At 34.7% G+C, this 22,332-nt stretch overlaps 1 long non-coding RNA gene across 1 annotated transcript in view; it reads left to right on the top strand.

The window, feature by feature from the left end:
* LOC116172567 overlaps window positions 1-20,473 on the top strand; it is an 81,191-nt gene extending 60,718 nt beyond the window's left edge. Inside the window, exon 3 of the long non-coding RNA XR_004145697.1 lies at window positions 20,386-20,473. This is a non-coding gene — a long non-coding RNA (uncharacterized LOC116172567). The remainder of the gene's footprint in view (window positions 1-20,385) is intronic.
* The last annotated feature ends 1,859 nt before the right edge of the window (window positions 20,474-22,332 follow it).

The following is a 22,332-nucleotide window of genomic DNA, read 5'->3' as shown; positions in this document are numbered from 1 at the left end:
TCTATTGATATGATTGGTTTCATCGTATGTATAAAGGACTTCACTAGAAAAAATTCACATTCTGCTTTTAGCTCTTGGGAGGTCATTATTTATTTATAATACTTTATTTATCATTGGTCAAGCAAACGACACCGCTTGCTGGCTTCTTACAAAAAATGGTGACAAAAACGCCTTTGTTTATAAAAAAAATCTTCAGATAAGCTTTGCAAGTATAACCATTCGATCCCTTTACACAGAATCATTTTTCATATATTTAGTAACCAGACACCCTCTCAAAGAACAGAAATGGAACGACAAAATGAAAAGAATAATTATGTACATATTGCAAACATGTCTGGTAAATGTCTTTTAAAATTACTTTTGAAAAATGAACGAACGTAAAGATAATCGCTTTATGGCTTGGAAGGAAATTAAATTTAGAATTACACTACATTTGGCTTTCCTTTTTACGTGAAAATTATTATAAAAACGTAAGTTTCCGCCGGTATCAACGGCAACCTCTTAGTTTTCCTGTTTCCTGGTGCGCCGCCGCCGTTCTCTTTTCATTTTATCTAAATTAATCTTTTATTTTATGCGTTTCTGAAATGCGGTTTAACGAAAACATTATACGCGGTAATCTGATTGCATTTTAAGCAAAACGTTGCTTTACAAGCGACCAGGTGACATTTTCAATTTGGCTAACTTAAAATGGAAGCCGAGATGTATTCGCATTTCCTTCGCAAGCGTTAGTAATGAGAAAATTTATTTGGGCCCAAATTTCTGGTCCGTTTCTTGCTGGAAAAACTAGGTAGTAAATGCCGTAGTGAGTTATGCCATTGTATTTGTTTATAAATTGGTTGTTAAATTAATGTGTATTGTAGTTTATCTAAAAATGGCACGAAGTAGTTAGTCGCCTACCTACTTTTTTAAAATACTATACTAATACAATAATGTTGTGTAAACGACGTCATGCGGGCGTTTTATTTGATGTCAGCAACTAGAGTAATAATGGGCAACCTGTGTGTGTGAATTTCATTTGTATATTACGTTAAGAATCTCCGGTCATTGCGATAAGATTGTTGTCGCTGCGTAAAACTAATTAAGTTTGAAGCAAGCTTCGGGGACGTAAACACAGATGTTGGTTATTCGATGACGCAGTGCTTTTGATAAGGAGGAGATGGTTCAGAAAGTTGAAAAGAAGGGAACGGTTTTAAATCGCAGAGGAAGACGTGCATCTAATGGATTTTTTGGTAACTAACTGGACTAACTAGCGTTAACATTAACGACAAAAGCAAAAGATAAATTAAAAGGCATTTAACAGTTGATTAGAGTAACTTCTATATTTCATGTAATCAATTGCAGATCAATTCGTCACGACGATAGCAAAAATGTACAGCATGGGAAAATACATGACCAAAGCTATTACAGTTTACTTGCACTTTGGCAGGCTGTTCAGAAGTAGAACGTATCAATCATCACAGGTTGGTGAACTCGTTTTAGCATTTCATAAGTAAACGGTACTTCATCGTTAGGAGTGGTTAATGATCGTTACACGAAATACATCCAAAAACTGCAATCAGACCCAAATGAAATGAATTCAAACTTACGTAAAAACGTAAAAAATGGGTTTCGGATTGCGATATAGGTAAAAAAAGATAGGGAATTAGATTAAAACATATGGCATAATCCAAAAGAAACGTGTTAACAAATAAGGAATCCTTTGAAAATAAATTTACCTCGAAACATGCTCTATTGACGTAAATACGCTTAAATATATAATTTGCACAATTTTAGTTTGATTCCTCTGAAATTTTCCAAAATCAAAACTGAAATCTTCACAATCCCCGTGGTACCACAACTACTCCTAACGCACTAAGAGCGCATTCAATCAACCATCCAAACCAAAAATAACATTTAAGAAACAACTCATTCATAAAGCAGAAAAAAATTACGACACAAGCCGTTTTATTTGAAAAACAAAAGTTCCAAAGTGTTTCATTTGGGAGTTACGTTCGCAAAAAACCTGTTTAGTGGCCATTTTTTCCTGGTTTTTTATCTTTCATATGAATCAATACGCAAAAACGGTCACAGATCTCGGGTTCGCATCTTTTGTGTAAGGCTGTTGTGGATGTAGAAGCGTTCCATAAATGTGCCTTAAGTATTTTCCAAATAAAATACTGGTCGGTAATGGCAAATATCCGTTACTGCAGACTTTTTCAGTCACTTTGTGCTTAGTTTATCAGCAGCCATTATTTTTCATTCTATATGAATATAAATAATCTACACTAAATAAATAAATAAAATTGAGTTGACATTCGTATGCTTTAGAAACAGTTTTTAGCAATCGGGTAGAGGGAGAATTTAGTAATTTTTATTATAAATATTGTACTAAAAAATCTAGGTAAGGTGGTAGGTTCCATTTCACCTCGATAGTTCGGTTCAGTGTACTTTTAAAGACACAAACAAAAAACAAACCTACCTATAAAAATAGAATTATTATTATGATGTAAAAGATGTTTATTTTATAGCAGATGTTAAATCGACATTTTAATCGGTTTGAGTGAGTAGACTAAGTTGCTCTTTATCCCTAAAGGTAGATAAGTGAAACAGATGATTCTAAGGACATCTGTCATTCTTATTTTAAATGGGACGCGGAGCACGAAATAAAATGACGTTCAGAACATAATAGAATGCTGTTTCTATGGAAATCACCTCGACGGCAGAAACTAAGCTTGTTATTTTTGATGTCTAACTTAAATTCAGAATTGTCAGAAGCTTTACAGCTTTTACTATAATATAAAGTTATGTTATACACGACGAAATTAAGCATCTCGTGAAACTCAATGGTTAAAATATCCCTTTATCGCTTTGTATAATAAGTAACTATTATTACAATTGTCCAAAATTAAATATCTTTTTGCATACCAGTATAGTGCCCTTTGGGGACGAGGTATACGCACAAATGTTATTAAGAAAAGTTGTTAAGAATGCAAAACCCTTCGATATTTTATGTAAAATATTTAATGTAGGTAAAGTGAGGATTTAATAATATCGAAGTGTTTTTATCAGATTCAAATTTGCATTTCTCATCAAGTGAAAATACGCCATTTAGAACAGGTATGCAGTGTACAAAGGAAAATTCCGAGCGCATTTAAACTCAGTAGTCAGTTCAGTTAACACGCTCACAAAAACAGCACTAAATATATTTATTTTCTGAAAATATAGAAACTGAATTGCTGAATTAAAAATGAGTTAGTTTGCAATTGAGTAATTAGGTAAATTCCATTTAATGGGCGATTAAACAAAACATTTTGTATTTGACTATAGCAATTGAAATCAAAGTAACTCGATCTGTGTAATTCCAAAACGTGGCACGCGGATAAATTAATCAATGGCGACGAAAACCGCGATTTTATTTAATTGGATCTTACGTTTCCTTTCAAATAAATTAGACGCTTTAATTGTGGCATTATAGCTTTATGCCCACGGTAAAAATTTTCATAGGTCAGGGTCCCTTGATTTTTATTTTACACCTTTCAGAATGTAGAAGTTCGTTGCAAGCTTTGGACTGTACGATATTCAAGCTCAGCGGAAGTTTCAAGCATTCCACATAATTCGATTTAATTTACTAAAGCAATTAGAAAATTAAGACGTTGCAAGTTTATAAACTTCTCGCATAAAAATTAAATAATTAGGATAGTCAATAAGAAAGTAAAATATTCCATCCCTAAAAAAGGTTTCGTTAACAAAAAAATTCAAGAGATACTAATTAAAAAGGTTCTCCCTAGCAAACTGGAAAGTAAGTCAAAACCGTAAAATCTTTGGTGAGCACTTCTGTGCCTAGAGTGTAATTAAGATAAATACGAAAGGAATAAGGAGTTCTTAAGCTCACAGTGTTAATTACGTAGACCCTTTAATTAGCATTAAAAAAGTTTTTGACTACAACTGACGATCTCAAACATAAAACTTAGGAATAACAATTGTAATTGCGTTGGTGTCGTTCACATAAATGAATTTATTGTCATTTACGATCGACATCCAGGGAGATTGGTAAAATATTTCCCAATAAATTTCAATTTCGAATTAATTATATTGGATTATGCGCGATTGCGATTAATGAAGCGATAAATTATTCCAATCAAATGGAATTTTTTGTTATGAATAAATTTCGTGTTTTATCGTCCAGTCTTCTACTGTTCAGATTCTGTCAGCTGAAAGGAACGATTTTGTTCTTGCCTATTCTCGTTGCACTCTGGAAACGTTGCGCGCATTTCTAAAATGCATGCAATAGATCCTTTGCTGGGATTTAATATTCCGTGCAATGGCTTGGGAAGCGCGGGATGCATTAAAAAGCGACCTATACATTTCAGTGTATGAAGTGAGATTTCTAGAAAAATGTCGTAGTTTCGTGAACCGATTAAAGGATAGGTGTTCCAAAGTAAGGAAATAGAACCCAAAAACGACGAGGGATGAAATCTTAGTTTGGGTTTTAATTGCGCTCAGCGTGAATAGAAAAGGACGAGCACTGCAGTCGGCAATCCGTGAATTTCAATTAGGTTTTCAATATGCCATTCCACTTATACAGGCAGAGCTAAATCAATTTGTGGAATACTGCAATTTATGTGAGAGCGAGTCCGCACGTCTTATTAAAATTATATTACTGAACGTTTTGTACAAAGTAAAGGCTGTAAAAGCGTTATTCGGTCATAATTTGTTAATTAGCAACAACTAAGGGATAACATCCAAGGGAACTCTACCACTTTTTCCTAGGTCTTCGGTTCATATCTTCATGTCCGAGTTCCAGGAAACATTCTTGTCAAGATTCATCTTGGCGTGTATTTTTAATCGGTGTATGCTGGCAATTCTACCGTCCTAAGTATTATTTTTTGAGGTTTTGTGTTGATTTGCTGGCTTAGGTTTTTCACTTAGGTTTTCAAAATCACATCAAGAATATGGGAGACCTCCATTTTGATTGGGATATAGTAGAATGTGTAGCAGTAAATTTAGATCCCACTGCTTGATATCCACAAGCAACATTGCTAGGCGTTGGTTTCGAAGGGATTCTTTCCCTATCAAAACATAGATCTGGGTAGAATTCTTTCAAATGGACTGACAAACAAGATGGAAGAATAAATGGAACAAATAGTTACAAAAACGGTCATCAAAGCAATAAGAAACATTTGCTAATGAAACACAACAATAATTAAACAAAGAGATGTTTTGCACACTGCAAAGCTTAACATGTAACAGGAGCTTCATAGTGGTTTGGATCCACAAAAATTCTGTAGGGTTGAAGCGATCGTATTTTCTTTCTACGTATTTGAAATCTGTAGCCTGTTGACTCTTTAATGGCTTTCGGAAATTGTAGGCTCCAACTTGTCGGTGATATCACTAGATAATTCCTATTTTAATTAGTTTTGGATATTCGAAAACGTCGACGTCGATGATTTCACCATAAGCTTGTGATTTGCAACGTTTTCAAAGTGGAACTAGCGTGTAAATCGGGAGGTATGAATATTGACTAATCAAATTTACTCATGAATTAAAATGGTTCCCATAATTAACTGTTGAATAAGGAGGGCTGTTTCAAGTCTGTTTTATCTGAATATCGTCATCTTCAGAAGGACATTTTTAGATGAGATACCGTTATTCTATTTATGTAAAATTAAAAATTGTTTATCTTAAAAAAAATGTTACCGATCCGAAGGGTTTACATGAGTCTCAATGTAAAACTGACGTAGATGCAGGATATCGTCGAATTATGTTCCTTGATTTTGAGGCTTAGCCTATTTACTACAAAAAGTGTTCAATAATTTATTGTTCTGGTGATCGCATGTGTTGTCAACTTGTATTTCTGAGTGTTTTGCTTACAAATTAACAGCATTTCTTGAAAACGTGCACATGTTTTCCTTAGGGTTTTGTTCGTTCATGTTAAGTTAATACCATGCTCCGAAATATTGCTGTGGCCCCACGTTGGGCTCCAAATAAATAACGCTGTGTGCAGTGTGCAATAACATGTGGTCACTTGGCGACACACAAAACAACTGTCCAGGGAGCTCAAAACAAAACAACCTTTAAATTTTGAATTGTAATTATTGTCCTTCTAGGTTTCCGCCATAATGAAAAATCGCAATGTTGACTTTAAATTAATGACTTGGGAAACTCAGTGGCGGTAGCAGTAACTACAAAGATTTTCATGAACACTTGACATAATTCTTCGGCACCAAAAAAAAAATCCGGCATAAAAACTCTATCCCGGTCGCACAATGGATTCGAATAAACACACAGTTAATCGATTGACACAGTGACAATTTTAAACACAAGGAAATGGAACAAAATATCTGAAAGAAAAAAAAGTTTATAAAGCTTACTTGGACATATTACTCCGCACGCAGGCGGTCGACAATGAAAACTAAAAATCTTAAATTACTTAAAGTTTTCTTCTTAATAATCCAAGTCATTTGATCGTACAAAGTTCAAGGTTTGCGATACGAGACAGACTAAAACTGACACAAAATGACTTGCTGACACCAGAGGAATATGGCGACTCGAAAAAATTGTTGTTTGAAATCTAAATTGTCAATAGTAAAAAAAAGTTGTGGGAAGGGTACACAAGCAAGTGTGTTTTTTTTCTAAATTTTAACAAAAATTGTAGCCGCGTCCCCGGGGCTTAAAAAATTTTTTTAGTCACATTTTGGATCTGTCATACTAGAAAACGGATAGGAATCACTTCACTTGTGACACACAAACGATTGGGTTGATACATTTTAACTTTTAGCCGCGCCCCCGCCAGAAGTTGACGAAAATGATCTAAGCATCGATCAGCAATACCTTTACAAAACCGGAGCATCTTCCAAAGCTTTTGGTGAATACTCTCAAGATCGATTCATTAGGTCGAAATTAAATGTAAGATTGAACTCGATATGCAGCCACCTCCTAGTGGTGAGTTCTGGGTTAATTTGGAACTCATGAACAATTTAATACAGTTTTGCCTGAATAATGGAGGGGGGGGGTTAGAAATTGACATACATCAACTAAATTCAAGTTCAAAGTGAACTTCAGCTTCTTTCTATGAGTAATCAAAAATATGACGTTTGAAAAAAAATTCTTTAGAGCCCCGGGGGAGCGGCTAAAAATTTTTTAAAATTTGAAAAAAAAACCAGATTATTTGTCTACCCTTCTACCTTTTTTGCAACTTTTTTTTACTATGACAAAAGAGATTTCAAAAAAATTCATTTTTGTTCAATTTGACAAAACTTCTTCTGTAAACGGACCACATACGTTAAATTTCTCACGCCACTTTAGTTAACTTGATTGATGTACAAGATGCCCCGTCATTATTTTGGGTGTTTAGACCAAGCGAATAAGTAAATATTTATTGCACATTGTCAAATTATTTCTAAAGTAATTCCATTTCGTTTTTGCGGGATTAACAGAACAGGGTTTGTGACAGAAAAATACTTGTTGTCGAGCACCAGGAATCCGAATCAAACAAAATGTCGATCGATCTGTCGGTCTGTCGGTCTATATATCTTTATAAACACGACTTTTAATCCGGATCATCTCCAATACCACTGATCCTTGACCTTGTACAATCGATTTGCGAAGGACGAGGAACATACGGACAAGACCATCGTGCTAAAAATTATGCGGTTCTTGGGGGAATTTTTCTAAAGAACGAAATTCCCATAAAACCGCATAATTTTTAGCGCAGATAGACAATTGATATGCAGAACCAGCGAAACTGCAGTATGAGAATGATATGTCAGTTTTCTGTAGCGCCAAAAGGTTTGCTATAAACATTTGGTTTATTCAGCAGAAAGGGCTATTATACAAATTATAATTTTAGTATGTCATGTAGAGCAATCGGAAACTTCCACAAGAACGGCGAGACTGGTTGGCGCCACCGAAACAGTTCATTTCCCACTTCCCAAAATTTCAATTTATATTGGCGAAAGTTTTCGGATAGTCAGTTTAACTTTATTATATATCTCTTTTTAATATAGAAGTCTTTCAACGTTGGACGTTCTGTTCTACTTTACATACCATCAATCTAAAACGTTGTAAGTAGGGTAACCCGAGCAATAAGACAAATATACCGTAATTGCGTACTTTGTCGCCTTAAACTGCTGGATTTTATTCCTTCCAATTTAAAACTAGAGGTAATTCAACGTCGCCCATTATGTAGGGCAGTTAAGCTACATTCAGAATGTGGTTAACTTGTGGAATGCAGGATACAGCAATTGATGATTTTATTCTAAATGCTAGTGACTTTGGGGTGGTGGTTGTTAGTAATTTTTAAATTATACGCTTTATGTGATCATCTCAACATAATTTAGTTTTGTGTTGTGTAACGTTTCTGACTACACTGAAAATTGTTTCAATCTGTCAACGGAATGTAACGTTTAAGAATATTATAAACTAAAACTGCAAGAATTAAAATCTCTTTTTGAGTTGTCAAAAACTATCCAAGGTGCTTCAAAATCGCAAAACAAACTTTCCCAAATAATATGAATGTTCTCGCGGACAGCTTAAACAGGTGGTCGCTTTAAACTTAAAAAGAAATATTTTTTTCTCGAATTCATATTCTGGTCTAATGTACACATATACCGCTTTATAGCGAACCGGAACGGAATTACGTTTCGAAATAAATGGCTTCAGCAACATACGTACTTCAAAAAGGTCTGGGTTTTTATCTTTCGGGAGTTGGAAGAGAGGAAGCGAGTGTGTGAAGATTGTAAGCGAAGAGACGAGGTTATCCTTTCAAAGAATAAGCACGTTTGGTGTGAGTATGTATTTTGCAGCTAGAGAATGTACTCGTAATTTATTATGTGGTAGATAAAATCTCTAAATAAGGATCCAATTCAACAGGGACACCTGATCACGACATAGACATTGCAAATTTTGTATTTCTTTTTGAGTCAAACTAATATTTGGTATACAGAAACGTGTAAATAAAAATGAAACTCGATCAATTTTGTGTTTATTAATATAATGTTGTGCAAACAGCGCCCTGTAGACGTTAATCAAAAATAATGACGAGACATTCTGTAAGTATATGAATATTATTTCAATTTATTTAGTAAATTTGGTGTTGGTTTATTTTACTTGAATTTGTATTTCCGTCATATGTTTTCCTTTTAGAAATGTTAAAAAATAGTTCTTGTCTAAATTTTATCGCTTTTCTAAATTATTCAATTGAGATAACGTGTTTGAAGTAAGACACATCTGGACAAAAATGCACTTGCGATAAGGAGTTTTATTACCAGGCGAAATATAATTAATGCATCTGGAAATTGCAACAGTTTGAAGTCGAATGGCATTTCGTTTGGAATTATAGGGATGCGTGGAATCAAACCGTCTTCGCCTATGTACTTCCCTTCCAAAATTGTGGCCTCGATTGCGTTGTTCATTAATTTCTTAACCGCAATCCATCTGCCATTCCGTAGTTGGGTTATGGCTCCGCAACATATTGATTACCGATCTAACTTTTATTTGCAGCTTATGTGGTGGCAATGTGGGCAATTCCAGCGAATTAAAACACTCCTTGGATAGTTGGTTACTCACGGAATCAATCAATTTGTATGTCATCAATTTGCATCTTATTTTGGGTGTCACTGAAACAACTGAATGCCCGATAAACGTTCCAATGGAATGGACTGTGCACTAAGAAATGAATAAATTGATGGATATATACCGACCGATTATAAATAAATCACCTTATTTATGCCGATCGAAACAGTTCGTCGAGTTGAAAACCCATCAGTTGTCGTACAGTGGCCTTTTGTTTAGGTTCCCTTCTTTTTAAAAGTTTCTACCGTCTGAATAGCCATCGAAAATTTGTTCATCATATTCATCAAACGAGTTTTGTTTGTTATCTAATTTTCCCTTATAAAGCAAAGTGAAGTGCAACAGCTGTCAGCGTTTGTGTGTGTTTAGTGCTCCTAGTTTCACAAATATTGTACTACTGGATTATTTGATTTATTAAAAATAAACTGTAAGCAATTTTAAGATTTCTTATTTTAATTGTTGACCGCCCGTGTGCGGGGCAAGCTCTTCTTTCTTTCAGGGATTTTGTTTTCTCTTGTTTATTCGAATCCACTGTGCTATCCGGTTTTTCTTTTCGTGTCAAAGAATTGTCAGGTGTTGATGAAAATGAGTGTAGTTAATTCTTCAGAATTTTTGGAAGTTGATCGAGTCTACTGAGTTAATTTAAAATCAATATTGAGATCTTTCATTTTGACAGAGGCCGGACGTGATAAGAGCCCAAACTTCCGGAAGGTAAGGAGAAACTGTTTATTACTGAGCTAGCCGTGCGAAATTAAAAATTGATTAATATATTGGGATTTCTGCCAGTGCCGTAGAGATTCAATTTTATCTTACGTAAATGGGGTCTTAAACCCCGGTAAATGTAACTCATCCGTTATACAGCTCAAGTAGCTTTCGTTCATAATATAACAGCGTCTGTCAAATGTCTCCATAACGGTCGACCATTTGGTTCTGCGTATTTAAATTCTAGCGAGTATTGTTCTTATAATAGCTTTCGTACGTCTGTCGACATAATGTTGAGGTAACAGGAGCTAAAATGGTTATCTTTGATTTATCTGCTCCAAACCGCAGCGTAAGAATTAAGCCATTTCTTTATTGTGGGAAATTCAACGTTTTGAATTCGTTCTGTTTTGGGCTAACGCCCGTGTAGCACAAAGTATAATTATTTTTTCGAGATTCATTTGGATCTGGTTACCAGAGCAAGAAGTGTGTAGTCCGAAAGAAAGATTGTTCTGTAAGAGATTGGTTTCTGTTACGTGAGTAAAAAAATGTTTCTGGATCACTTGCACATTTCCTGTTATATTCAGTTTTTTATTTTTATTGTTCTTAAAACGGAAGTTTAAACGCGACTTTCCTGCGTTTACAGTTGAATGAACTAACACCTACAAGTGAATTAATCCTAACGTGTCAGTCATTACCCACAAAGAAAGGGAATAGTGTGTGAAAGAAAGATCATAAAATATAGGTGAATTATCGTTGCGTAAAATATTCAGTCGAGGACAAATCAATTAAACGTAACGGTGTCGTATTTTATTTTGCTACCAAAGACTATTTAGTTATTTCAATGCGTTGCAACAGTAACAACAATGGAATTGACCTCTACTCAGAATAAACTGGTCTTAAAGATTTTCGTACAAGAACTTTATCCAGTTACCCTTTTCAACATGACTTCAGATGCCGAAAGACACTGCCCCTAGACCTGTTTCCTGTACCCTAGTAGGTCGTTATATGTGAAAATCGGTAATAAACTTCTTCATACACGTCCCATTGGAACATCCCTATCAACCTATACAAACCACTGCAGACAATCGTACTTTGTCCGTCGTTTGTAAGCTCACCCTTGTTTAGCCGCCTCTTGCGACATGCAGTGTATCTGCAGTAATGTTGACTGTTGCTGCCCTTACATGGGAAAATGCCAAACAATCGAAATTAGGGGAGTAAATGACAAAAAAATCTGTAACCAGCTTTACGGGTTCCTGTTACGGGGTATTCCTTTGCTTTAAGTAATTAATTGGGTGTAATTGCTCGAACAATTTCCTCTAAAGAAATTAGGACCGGAAAAACAAAATCAAGCAAGAAATACGCGCCGTTTTGGAGGAATCGATTTGCCTGTGGCCATTCTTGCGGTCTAACCACGGAATAGATTGAATGCGATTTTACATATATTGGTCCGAAGCACTAAGAAGGAAATTGTGTGTATACCTAGGATTATCCTGTGTTACGCGAAATGCTCCGAACCACACAGGATGAAACGTTTCATGCCGATGCGGTTTTGTGTACCCAAATTGATTTTAATTTTAATTAAAGCGCCGATAGTTTAATTCCAAACCAATTTCGTTTTGCTTTCGCCCTAGTAATAAGCAGTATTCAATTTGCTCTGTAAATCAGAAAACAATACCAATAAATCCATTTTTAATTTAAAATGCGATTGTTATGCTTTGCATGTTACACTAACCCGGTTACGTCACTTTCGAGGGTTTAGAGTGTAATAAATAAAAAATGTTGCGCTTGAGTTACCTACTTTACCTATACGTTCCACTTTCCAGCGCATGTAGGTACAATTAGCTGCAGGTAAAAGCTTTAAACAATATCGTATATTAAGTTTGAATAATAGATGTTTGAGTATCCCTTGTTTATTTTCAGAATCGATCAGTTTTAAGTGGATGGCATCACTCTGTTTGGCGAGAGACATTTTAATTTTACTCGCTCTAAATCAGTTCACAATTAATTGGCATAATTACACATGTCAAGTTATAATGGAAATATTCTGAAGCTTGCAAAGAAGCTTTAACCGATATCGATAGCAGTGGGCGTAAATTAATTACATCATTGAATTTTGAACGATTCATTAGCAATTCAATATAGAATACGAATGTGTTGTTAAAAATTATGGCAATTATGGCCTAATTCCTCTAGACTAGACGCCAAATCAGTTAGTTCTGTATGAATCGGAGACAGTTCTCGTAAGGCTAGAATTGTGTTACTTTTAACCAACTGCTGGTAAAATCATCGTGACGTTAGAAACTTTCGCAAGTTTTCTCCAATGCAGGGCATTTATGTGGATATGCTACACTAAACGTTGGAAGCAGACAGACCCACACAACCTGTTTTGTTTTTTTAAATGACCCAAAAAGGTACTCCTTTGAATATCTTTCTTATGGCGCAGGTGTAGCCTCGTAATACACGGTTTGGCTCGGTAACAGTATTGGCTACATTTTTATTCTGTTACTGCGGTCCTGAGAATTAAAAGAGCTGTTTACAAACGTCCCAAGTATCGACTAACACGCAATCGTGCTTTCATTTTGAATACAATAAACGCGAACTCTCGTTATGTGTCGTCGTTAAGGTGCACCTTAAACTCACATACAAGATTATAATCAAGGAATTGAAAAGGTACTTTAGAGCAAGTTGTACCGATTGAATACTAAACATGTTTGTATTTCGACTCGAGCGCAACCTAAAAGAATGCCATAAAATTATGTAGATACCACCAAACAACCTAAGGCCGTTTAATTCGAGAGCATAAAATTTTTAAGGGCTCCATTCTCGTGCCATGAATTATAATAATACCCGCCATACAGGGCGTAATTATGATACACAACTTAATTCCAGTTTACATTTACATCCAACAATGACCTCTTGTTAACAAATAAGTAATTATGTATTCCTTCTGTGTGCGTACGTAGCATTTAATGTACCCCAATTCCATTTGCAAATGTCTACTATGGCACCGGATTAAAGTAAACGATACTATCTTTGTCGTCATTGGGTCGGGTTGCATGCCTGATTATATATCGCTCGAAATTTGTATACAAATTATTATTTACCACTCTCGAGGGATGCCAACCATTAACATTCGTATGTAGATTATGTCCAAATTACTGTTAGAGCGATTTCGGTACACAAAACTGATTCTTGAATTAAATGTGTATCGCGGGCTGGAATGGCCGTCATAAATTTGGGTTGGAATATTTAATGTCGGAATAATGGCTCTTCGTCCACGGCGAGGTGTAAAAATTATTACGGAACGTGATAAATCATACGTGATACACCTGCTCTTGCTTCAAGATATCGGAAGCCAATAACCCATAAAAGATGCTCAGTGCCATTTCAACATTTCTGGATACCTCTCGCAAATCATGCTCACGCTCGACGCAAAATAATATGCAGTTGGCAGGATTACACCCTTCATACTCGATGGAGCAGAATTTCAATTGAAAAGTCTATTTAAATTTTCAACTATGACTGTAGTGAGACGTGCAGTATGATTGAATTTCGATTTAAAAGAGTTTTTGCACCTTTTTACTCCTATTGAGTTCGATTATTCGCAGTCTCTACAAAATGAATATAACCTTACCGACAGACGAGTCGGGTAATAAAGTTTAAATCGTTACTCTCCGTGACTGAAATGGTACAAATTGCTTATGCAAGATTCGAATGCTATTTGTAAAGTAATTTAAAGTTAACCTTAATACCTTATGCAATCGTTTTCGAGATAATGGAATGTAACATTAATATTCATTGAGAAATGATCATTTATACTTTTGTCTGTGGAGACGAGGATATTTAATACATTCAAGTTAATATTTGAAGCTCGCCCGACATTAATTAGAACTTATTGGTGGTTCGGCAGTTCCGCACAATTTAAATTATAAAAAAATACTCAACTACACGTTAAAAAAGTTCCTCTTGTATACAGGGTGTTTTTTTGGGAGCTTTAGTTAAAAGTTTCTGGGAAAGTAAAATAGGTAGGTTTTTGAAAATTTGTACTTAGGAGTTACTCTGAAGGCCGAATCGATTTAAAATATTTTCAAAATGGCCGCACTTCCGGAAACACCGGAAGTAGATAGTAACTTCGTTATTTTAAATGGCAACCCCTATTTTTTTATTGCATTTTTGGATTCTATGTGAAATTTCAGTTCTTTTGATACCCATATGTCGATATCTGCCATTTATGGTTTTTAAGTTATTTTGACTTTAAGAAAAAAAATGGCGGATGCAGATGGTACTTTGATAATTGATTACTTGAAAACGGTTGTAGTCATGGCAACCTATTTTTATCAGTGAATAGAGAATGAATAGGGCTTTCTTTTAGTGCACTTAAAACAAAGTTAAGTTGCGTACAACCGCACCTATGGAGATCCAAATTTAAGAAACTTTAAAGTCTAAAAACTCAGTTTTTTTAAATGGAATGACCATGTTCTTAATATTGCATGAGATAGAGAATCGAAATTGGCATATTTTGACTATACATGTTCCTATAGCTATCTTTAACAGTTTCTGATTTATTCCCATTTCATTGAATTGATCTCGGAATTGATGCCATTTTTTTTCGCATTTTCTTTTTAGTAGTTGGCCATGATTTTATAACAATCGAATTTTAAACAAATCAAGGAATGGATTCTTTAATACCATTGATTCTAGTTCTAGTCTAAATAATTCATGAATAAATAACTCATTTATTAAGGATATAGGACGGAAAATTTTTGAAAAATCTAAACAGAGTCGTTCAACTGAATTTCTTAAACAAGTCTGGAAATTAAGAGAGGTAATGTGATATCTGTTCTAGCAACAATTCCATACCAAAAATGTTTCAACGAAGTTTTTTTATATTTTGCATTGAATTTAATATGTTAATCTTGCATTTGCAATTCAATTCATTTTCTTAAATATTCTCTTGTAGAGCTTTGTATCACTTGTGCGTGCTTCAACGGTTTGTAGTGCATTAGGGGTACAAAATTTCCAAAATTCATACAATTTCGTTCCAGTTTTTGAGTGAATGTACGGAAAGCACGCGCCGCGATTCTGCCCATTTCACCATAAATAACAATTAAATTCCAAAATAGGTGAAACCACTGTCATTTTTCGATTTTTGAAAAACTTATGTTAACCTATAACAGTGGGTGATGGATTAGTGTCACTAGATTTGTTTAAAATTCAATTGTTATAGAATCATGGCCGACTACTAAAAAAGAAAATCCTAAAAAAATAGTGTCAATTCAATAAAATGGGAATAAGTCAGAAACTGTTAAAGATAGCTATAGGAACATGTATAGTCAAAATATGCCAATTTCGATTCTCTATCTCATGGAATAGTCAGAACAGGGTCATTCCATTAAAAAAAACTGAGTTTTTAGTCTTTGAAGTTTCATAAATTTGGATATTCATAGGGGCGGTCGTACGCAACTTAACTTTTTTTTAAGTGCACTAAAAGAAAGCCCTATTCATTCTCTATGCACTGATAAAAATAGGTTGCCATGACTACAACCGTTTGCAAGTAATCAATTATCAAGGAACCATCTGCATCCGCCATTTTTTTTCTTAAAGTCAAAATAACTTAAAAACCATAAATGGTAGATATCGACATATGGGTATCAAAAGAACTGAAATTTCACATAGAATCCAAAAATGCAATAAAAAATAGGGGTTGCCATTTAAAATAACGAAGTTACTATCTACTTCCGGTGTTTCCGGAAGTGCGGCCATTTTGAAAATATTTTACAGCGATTCGGCCTTCAGAGTAACTCCTAAGTACAAATTTTCAAAAACCTACCTATTTTACTTTCCCAGAAACTTTTAACTAAAGCTCCCAAAAAAACACCCTGTATATTAATTTCACAATTCCAGGCACCTGTTTTCGTAGGTTTTATTAGTTGCTCCTGAAATGGGTCATACTTTAAGGGCTGGTATTTCATGTTGTCCTTAACTACATCTGAACAATTTCCATGGCAAAGTGTGTTTGCGTAGATGGCTATCAGAAAGTTTCACTTACATACAAAAAACCGGTCCTAAATCGACTAAAGGTTGATTAACATTCGTGATTTTAATTACTAAATATTACTAAAGCATAGAAGAGCCATACGAATTATTTCAATTAATTTACGTATTTATTTGGGAATTTGCAAATCTATCTGGATCTTGCAGTATCCTTGTGTGACTATGTAATAAAATTGGTTTAATATTAAGACAAACCAAGGTAAGCTACATCCCATCCAAGCGATATACTTCCAAGTCACTTACATGTAACATGGCGAGTTGTACCGGGCGACTATTGCTTTTCTGGCATTCGCTCCTTGCGGTAATGTAAAACAGTAGTATTTCAGGATTACTCGTAAGATGTAACTTACCTATGAATTCTATAATTTCGATTTTATAATGTAATTCTTATTCATCCGGTTTATATAAGCACGTTATAATTGGTCCACTTTTAGATTCATTACAAAATAGTGTAACATAATTTGTTATTAAAAAACCTGTGATCGTTTATGAATAGTCAAAATTGTTATTCTGGTCGCCGACCTATCAGTCTCCACAGGTGCGTACCTGTTCAACATAGAATATATCTCTCTTTTGGGATTTATGTGAGCTTTACAGAATTTTGTGGCGCTATTCTAGGTCACTTTGTTGTTTTCAAACATTTCTAGGTTACGAATTGATTTCTGGATCCTTTTTAAAATCATTTGTTGTAAGAGTTTTCTAGGCTCTCTAGGCAATCTATTATGAATAAGAAATTTGAACATTGCGTGTCATATTTCTCAAAATTTTTCTTAACTAACCTTGTGATTTTTTTACATGGATGTGAAAAGAAAACAAAATACTATGTAACATTACCAAAAAAATTTAGATTGCCATTTAAATTTTTTGCGATTTCACATTGTGAAACTATGACGTCAAAAACCGTCAGAGTGTGACAAATAATTAATCATTTAACTTTTTTTAATATGACTAATAGTAACGGCTCCAGCAACAATGCTCCTTCCTTTTTATTCACCCTGTATGTACAAATGTTTATACAATTCTTAGAACACAACAAGCAAATAAGAGGGGTAGTTAATAGCGCGGTACATAAAATATTGCGTAAGCAATCCTAACGTCTGACGCGGAGACAATCGTATATTAAAACCGTAATTAATACTCAAAAAGAATCAATAATTCGAATGACTTTACACTAGCAAACACAAATTCTGGGGAGTAAAACAAATAACGTGTCTAAAAATTTACAATATCGTTAACTTTCAAAGGGGTTTCGTTAATACTTGCGGTTACAAGTCAGGAAAAATTATCGAAGGGTACGTAGGTCACAGGTAATGGTGGTATAATTTTTCAAGCCGGTAAGATAGAAACTCATCTATGGCGTTCTTGGATTGGTAATATGGTGGCGGGACATCCCCAATGAGTATTCCTTGCGCAATATTGAGAAAATCTACAATTCGGTGGTTTTCACTCAGGAATAGCGATGTAGCAAGTACAATCAAGTAGGTAGTAATGAAGAAAAGAGTAAGCCAGAAGTAAGAAGCCTAAAAATGATGGTCCAAAGCCAAGGGCAATTACTACTAGTAATTATAGTTGAGTCTCGTTTTGTACAAAGAAGTGCGTGCTCCGAGAGGAATCAAAGAAACTTCTACACGACCTCGAGCGGGAAAACAAAGAACTACTGTAATAAGAAATCTAAAACACGTGGAACAAATTTACTACAGAAACTACTTACATCTAAACTAGTGCATTACAAACGAAATATCTAGATGGCGTAGGAATTTTGAATTTAAACTACGAACGAAAAAATTTAAGTAAGGATACGAATCGAAGGTTACTTAAGCGGAATTTTAATCGGGAATGGCAATCGGTAAGAAAATAACGTTACAACTTTCTCTCTCTTTGAAATCACTTTTTCGTCATTCATTTCCTTTCGTCCTTCTCAACGGTTTTTTATTTTTTCTGATTACCTTCATGTCAATGTCACTTTATTGGAAATTTCTTGGTACTGCTTAGTTTTTTTCTACGCTTCATCTGCTCGTCAGTGTTGTCGCCCCTTTTACCTCTATTGTATTTAGCTTTACTTCTTTATCGTTTTTCTTCTATCAGTATCTCATCATCTTCTCGCTATGCTGCTTTTATTTCACCGTCACTTTACCATCGCGTCTTCTTCACTTTCTCACCATTACCTTAACGGGCCATATTACATTACTAAAGATTAAATGAGTCCAATCCGTCACATTTTGGGCATGTTTAATTAATCAGAACAGTGGGATTAGTCTGGAGAAGATTGTGGATTATAATTTGCGTCTTGGCATTCGAGGCGACCCATACGATCCTTAAGATTCGCGTTTTGGTCATTGTTATAGAAGTGACCAGAATTTCTTAACGTTCTTTCAAAAATTTAAATCTTTTTGGGGGGTAATAGTATAATTTCTTATAGTTGCGGAAGTCCACAGCTTGTAAAAAAAGGATTAGAGTTCTTTTTTTGGTGGAAAGATAGAAAATATAACGGATCGGATAAAAGTTCCTTTTTGTGGTAAAAGTGTATAAACAAGTGTGGCGAAATTCGAAATTGGTGGTCATTTGTGTTAACAGGGGTACAGGAAGATTATTAAGCGAAAATTACAACTACTGCATAAAAGTAAAAGAGAAAAAAGTTATGAAAGGAGTCGATCTAAGCTATATTTTTTTTAGGTTGGTATTAGCAAAATTTCACTTGAAAGTGAAATAGAATTGCAGTTTGTATAAAGGACCAGTTACTTCACTTTCAACTTTCGTGGAATAATTTTCAGCATGTAAAACTGTCTTAAAAATGTGGCGCGTCACAAATATTCTTGCGTTATTAGCAAGTACGCGGTGTAAAAAGAACAATTATTAGTTTCGAATGAATAATAAACCCATTATCTCGTCGAGTATAATTACATGAACAAATTCAAGGTAGGTCTAAACATAAATACCTAATATTCCCAAGGAACATTTTTTTGTAGTTAATTAAAAATAAGTTTGTACGGCGAAGAAGCGAAAACTCTCCCGTTTGCAAAAAAATCAGTAGGATTGTCAGTGTTATTTTGACTGTATTCGATAAATTTTTCGCTTGCACAAAGTGACGAAAGTTCCTGGTCAATAATAACACTAAAGCAACCCCAACAATTCGTTATCCTCAAGATATACTCCGGAGTCTCCAACTGCAAGGTCAGTGGTGATAGGTGTCTTTAACAGTGAAGGAATTAAGGGTATTTTTGATATTTATTTCATTGCTCGAAAGCCAGTAAGGGTTGGAAACGTGTCCACGGATTAAAAAATTCGTAAAAAAAGTTAGGTTTGGAGGAATTGAATCGAGCTAATCTCAAGCAGAAGATTTGTAAAAAAACTGGAGCTGGATTGAGTTTGATTATATTTATCAATATATGGATTGGATATATGGATAATCTACCTGTCAAAAGGCCTGGGCTTTGTGCGCTTCTGTTCGAAACATCGATGCAGCTCAGGGTGGGTAAGGTAACGAAGCTTATCAGCAGATAAGTACTTGCTAAGGGCATCGTTTACAACGAAGGGCGAATCCTACCAAAAATATAAATTTAACAGATCGGGCATTGTGAAAGATGGAATCAAACCCAACTTCTGTTTGCAGTGCAAATCTTATACAAATTGTGTTTTGGACATTTCAAAAATAAATATGATCAGTAGACTTTTTATCTTTTTTCTATTGTCTATTAGAATAACACAATTGTGTAGTCAGATGAACAGTTTATGCAATGACAATTATTTGAGTACTTTAATACCAAATAAACAAACGCGTTACTCTTACTTTTACTCAAAAATGGGTGTTAAGAAAGTAATAACGCTTTAAAATTTATTATTCGCATAAATTATGTCTAAATATAACAAACGGCAGTTATTTCGGAATGAAAATTTGAATAACAGCAATTAAAATGAAACACGAATTATTAAGCTTTTACGTTCGTTCAAGAGAAACAAGTACACTTCATCACCAGACGCAGGCTGTTTAAAAGTCAAATAATTTTATCTAAATACTGTTACATTTAATAATTTTATTAACTGATGGCGTATTCCTATAACTAAACTCATCTTTCGTTCCAGATTATTGTATACGTGTGCGGTGAACCGGAAGCATAGGTAAGATTAGATAAGTACCTCTATCGATTTTCGCAATAATACGTTTAGCACTATCGCCTGATCAAGTATCATGGAAGTCCATTAGCGGAAACTAGGTGCGTTCAATTTCGAAATGCGCTCCAGTGTTTTGTTATAGACAATTCGATTTATAGCGAAGTAGGTAGGTGTGCAGATAAGCATAATTCGTTCGCCCCAAATTGCAAATTTCGTTATGAATTTGTAGCAGAGTGCACATCTGATTTACAGTTTAGTACGCAATAAATATTAAGTTTTTTTTCTTACTGGAAGGCTCAATGCGTAGCAGGTTATTTCCTTTTACATAAGAAATGATGTGCAAGAGAGCCATAAATCTCGAGCCGGGAAACAACAAAAAACGGAGAAAGCTGCTTCTGAAATGTGTTACCGAACAATCAATTATTTAGAGTTGCTTTTCTGGGATGAGTTAGTGAGTATGCATCTTTATTTTTATTCGGCCCGGCTCCCGAGGATGGATTACTGCGTTTCCAGATCGGAAATACATTCACACCTCGAAACATTTCAGTCGTGGAAATAAAATTAACTATTTAACCAATGGATACGAAAGATAGAAATAATAAATTTCCAATTGGACGTTTAATGTATATTTGTAAGATATTGCCCTTATCCGCCTTCCACCGGAGTTGGCTTAATGGAAAGATGTACGTAACAATTTGCTCCCTTTTGTGTATAAACGTGTTTCAATGGCGCTTGATTTATATTAACGTATTATTTACACATAATTCGCTTTATTTACTAACTCTGCTATCAGCTCTTTGTACGACCAATACATATATTTGTTGGCTATTAAATTAATAATAGTTTACACACAAATAGCAGACGTGAGATAGTACCTACTACCGTTGAGCAAATTTAATTACTCAATGGTACTACCAATAGCATAATCTACTCATAATAAAATCATTTACAAAATCACTACGATTTCAGTGCGAATTGGAATTACTTACTGGCTTGTTACCTATGACCTTTCATCACCGTCATTTAATTATTGCGAAAGCTAAATTAAGTTTTAACTTCCGTACGGTACAAGGGTTCAGCTAAATTGGAGTTCTGGATCTGATATTTACTGTCGTTTGCCGTCATATTGTGATCGTGCAATACCTAATATGTCGGTTGTCATGCACTCTACGACAGTAGTAAGCATAAGCGCTTTTCTGGAGTTAATTTTCATGTTCTTTGGTCTTGTTTGGGGTGGCATTCCAAAGTCTAGCAAAAAATAAATCGATTGCAGTACAGCTGACTACAATCCAATTTTTACCCCATCCCCATCATTTTCAGTTTTAACCCAATTCCGATATCTCGTAACAGAAACACGTTATACTTGTACCATTTGGTAAAGCACTACGTCTATAAGGTCTTTGAGCTGTAGGTTAGCACAAGCAATTACTCTCATGTTCATTCATACGTTAAGTAGATTTCACATGTTTTGTCCATTCCCGAAACACATTTCATTTGATTCACTTACTATAAATTAAATACGTGATTTATTTGTATAAAATTAATTAATAATTAATTTATAACAGTTCATAAATAGGTTGATTTACAACAGATAATTAGTATTTACTACTCACTTGTGCTCAAACTTATTACATGTAGACTTTTAAGAAACAACCGCAAAATCACTACTCATCAATTTGGCGTTGATGTCATTAAACACGCTTATGTAACACACGAAGTTTCTAGAAACAATCACGGAACATCCTCGAAGGCGTATCATATTTTAAGAAAAGAATGCGTGGCATCTGCTTTCATTCTTTATCAACGCCGATTAATATTTTATCGACTTGATGGCGCCTGCTGGCGCTCCGATGTCTGGGATACTCGATACAATATATTGCAGTTTAAAGTACAGTACACCTCAGTACATTAAATGCA

This window comes from Photinus pyralis, unplaced genomic scaffold (assembly GCF_008802855.1).
Source record: "Photinus pyralis isolate 1611_PpyrPB1 unplaced genomic scaffold, Ppyr1.3 Ppyr1.4_LG5, whole genome shotgun sequence".
Classification (NCBI taxonomy): domain Eukaryota; kingdom Metazoa; phylum Arthropoda; class Insecta; order Coleoptera; family Lampyridae; genus Photinus; species Photinus pyralis.
This window is presented reverse-complemented; position numbering and strand designations above follow the sequence as displayed.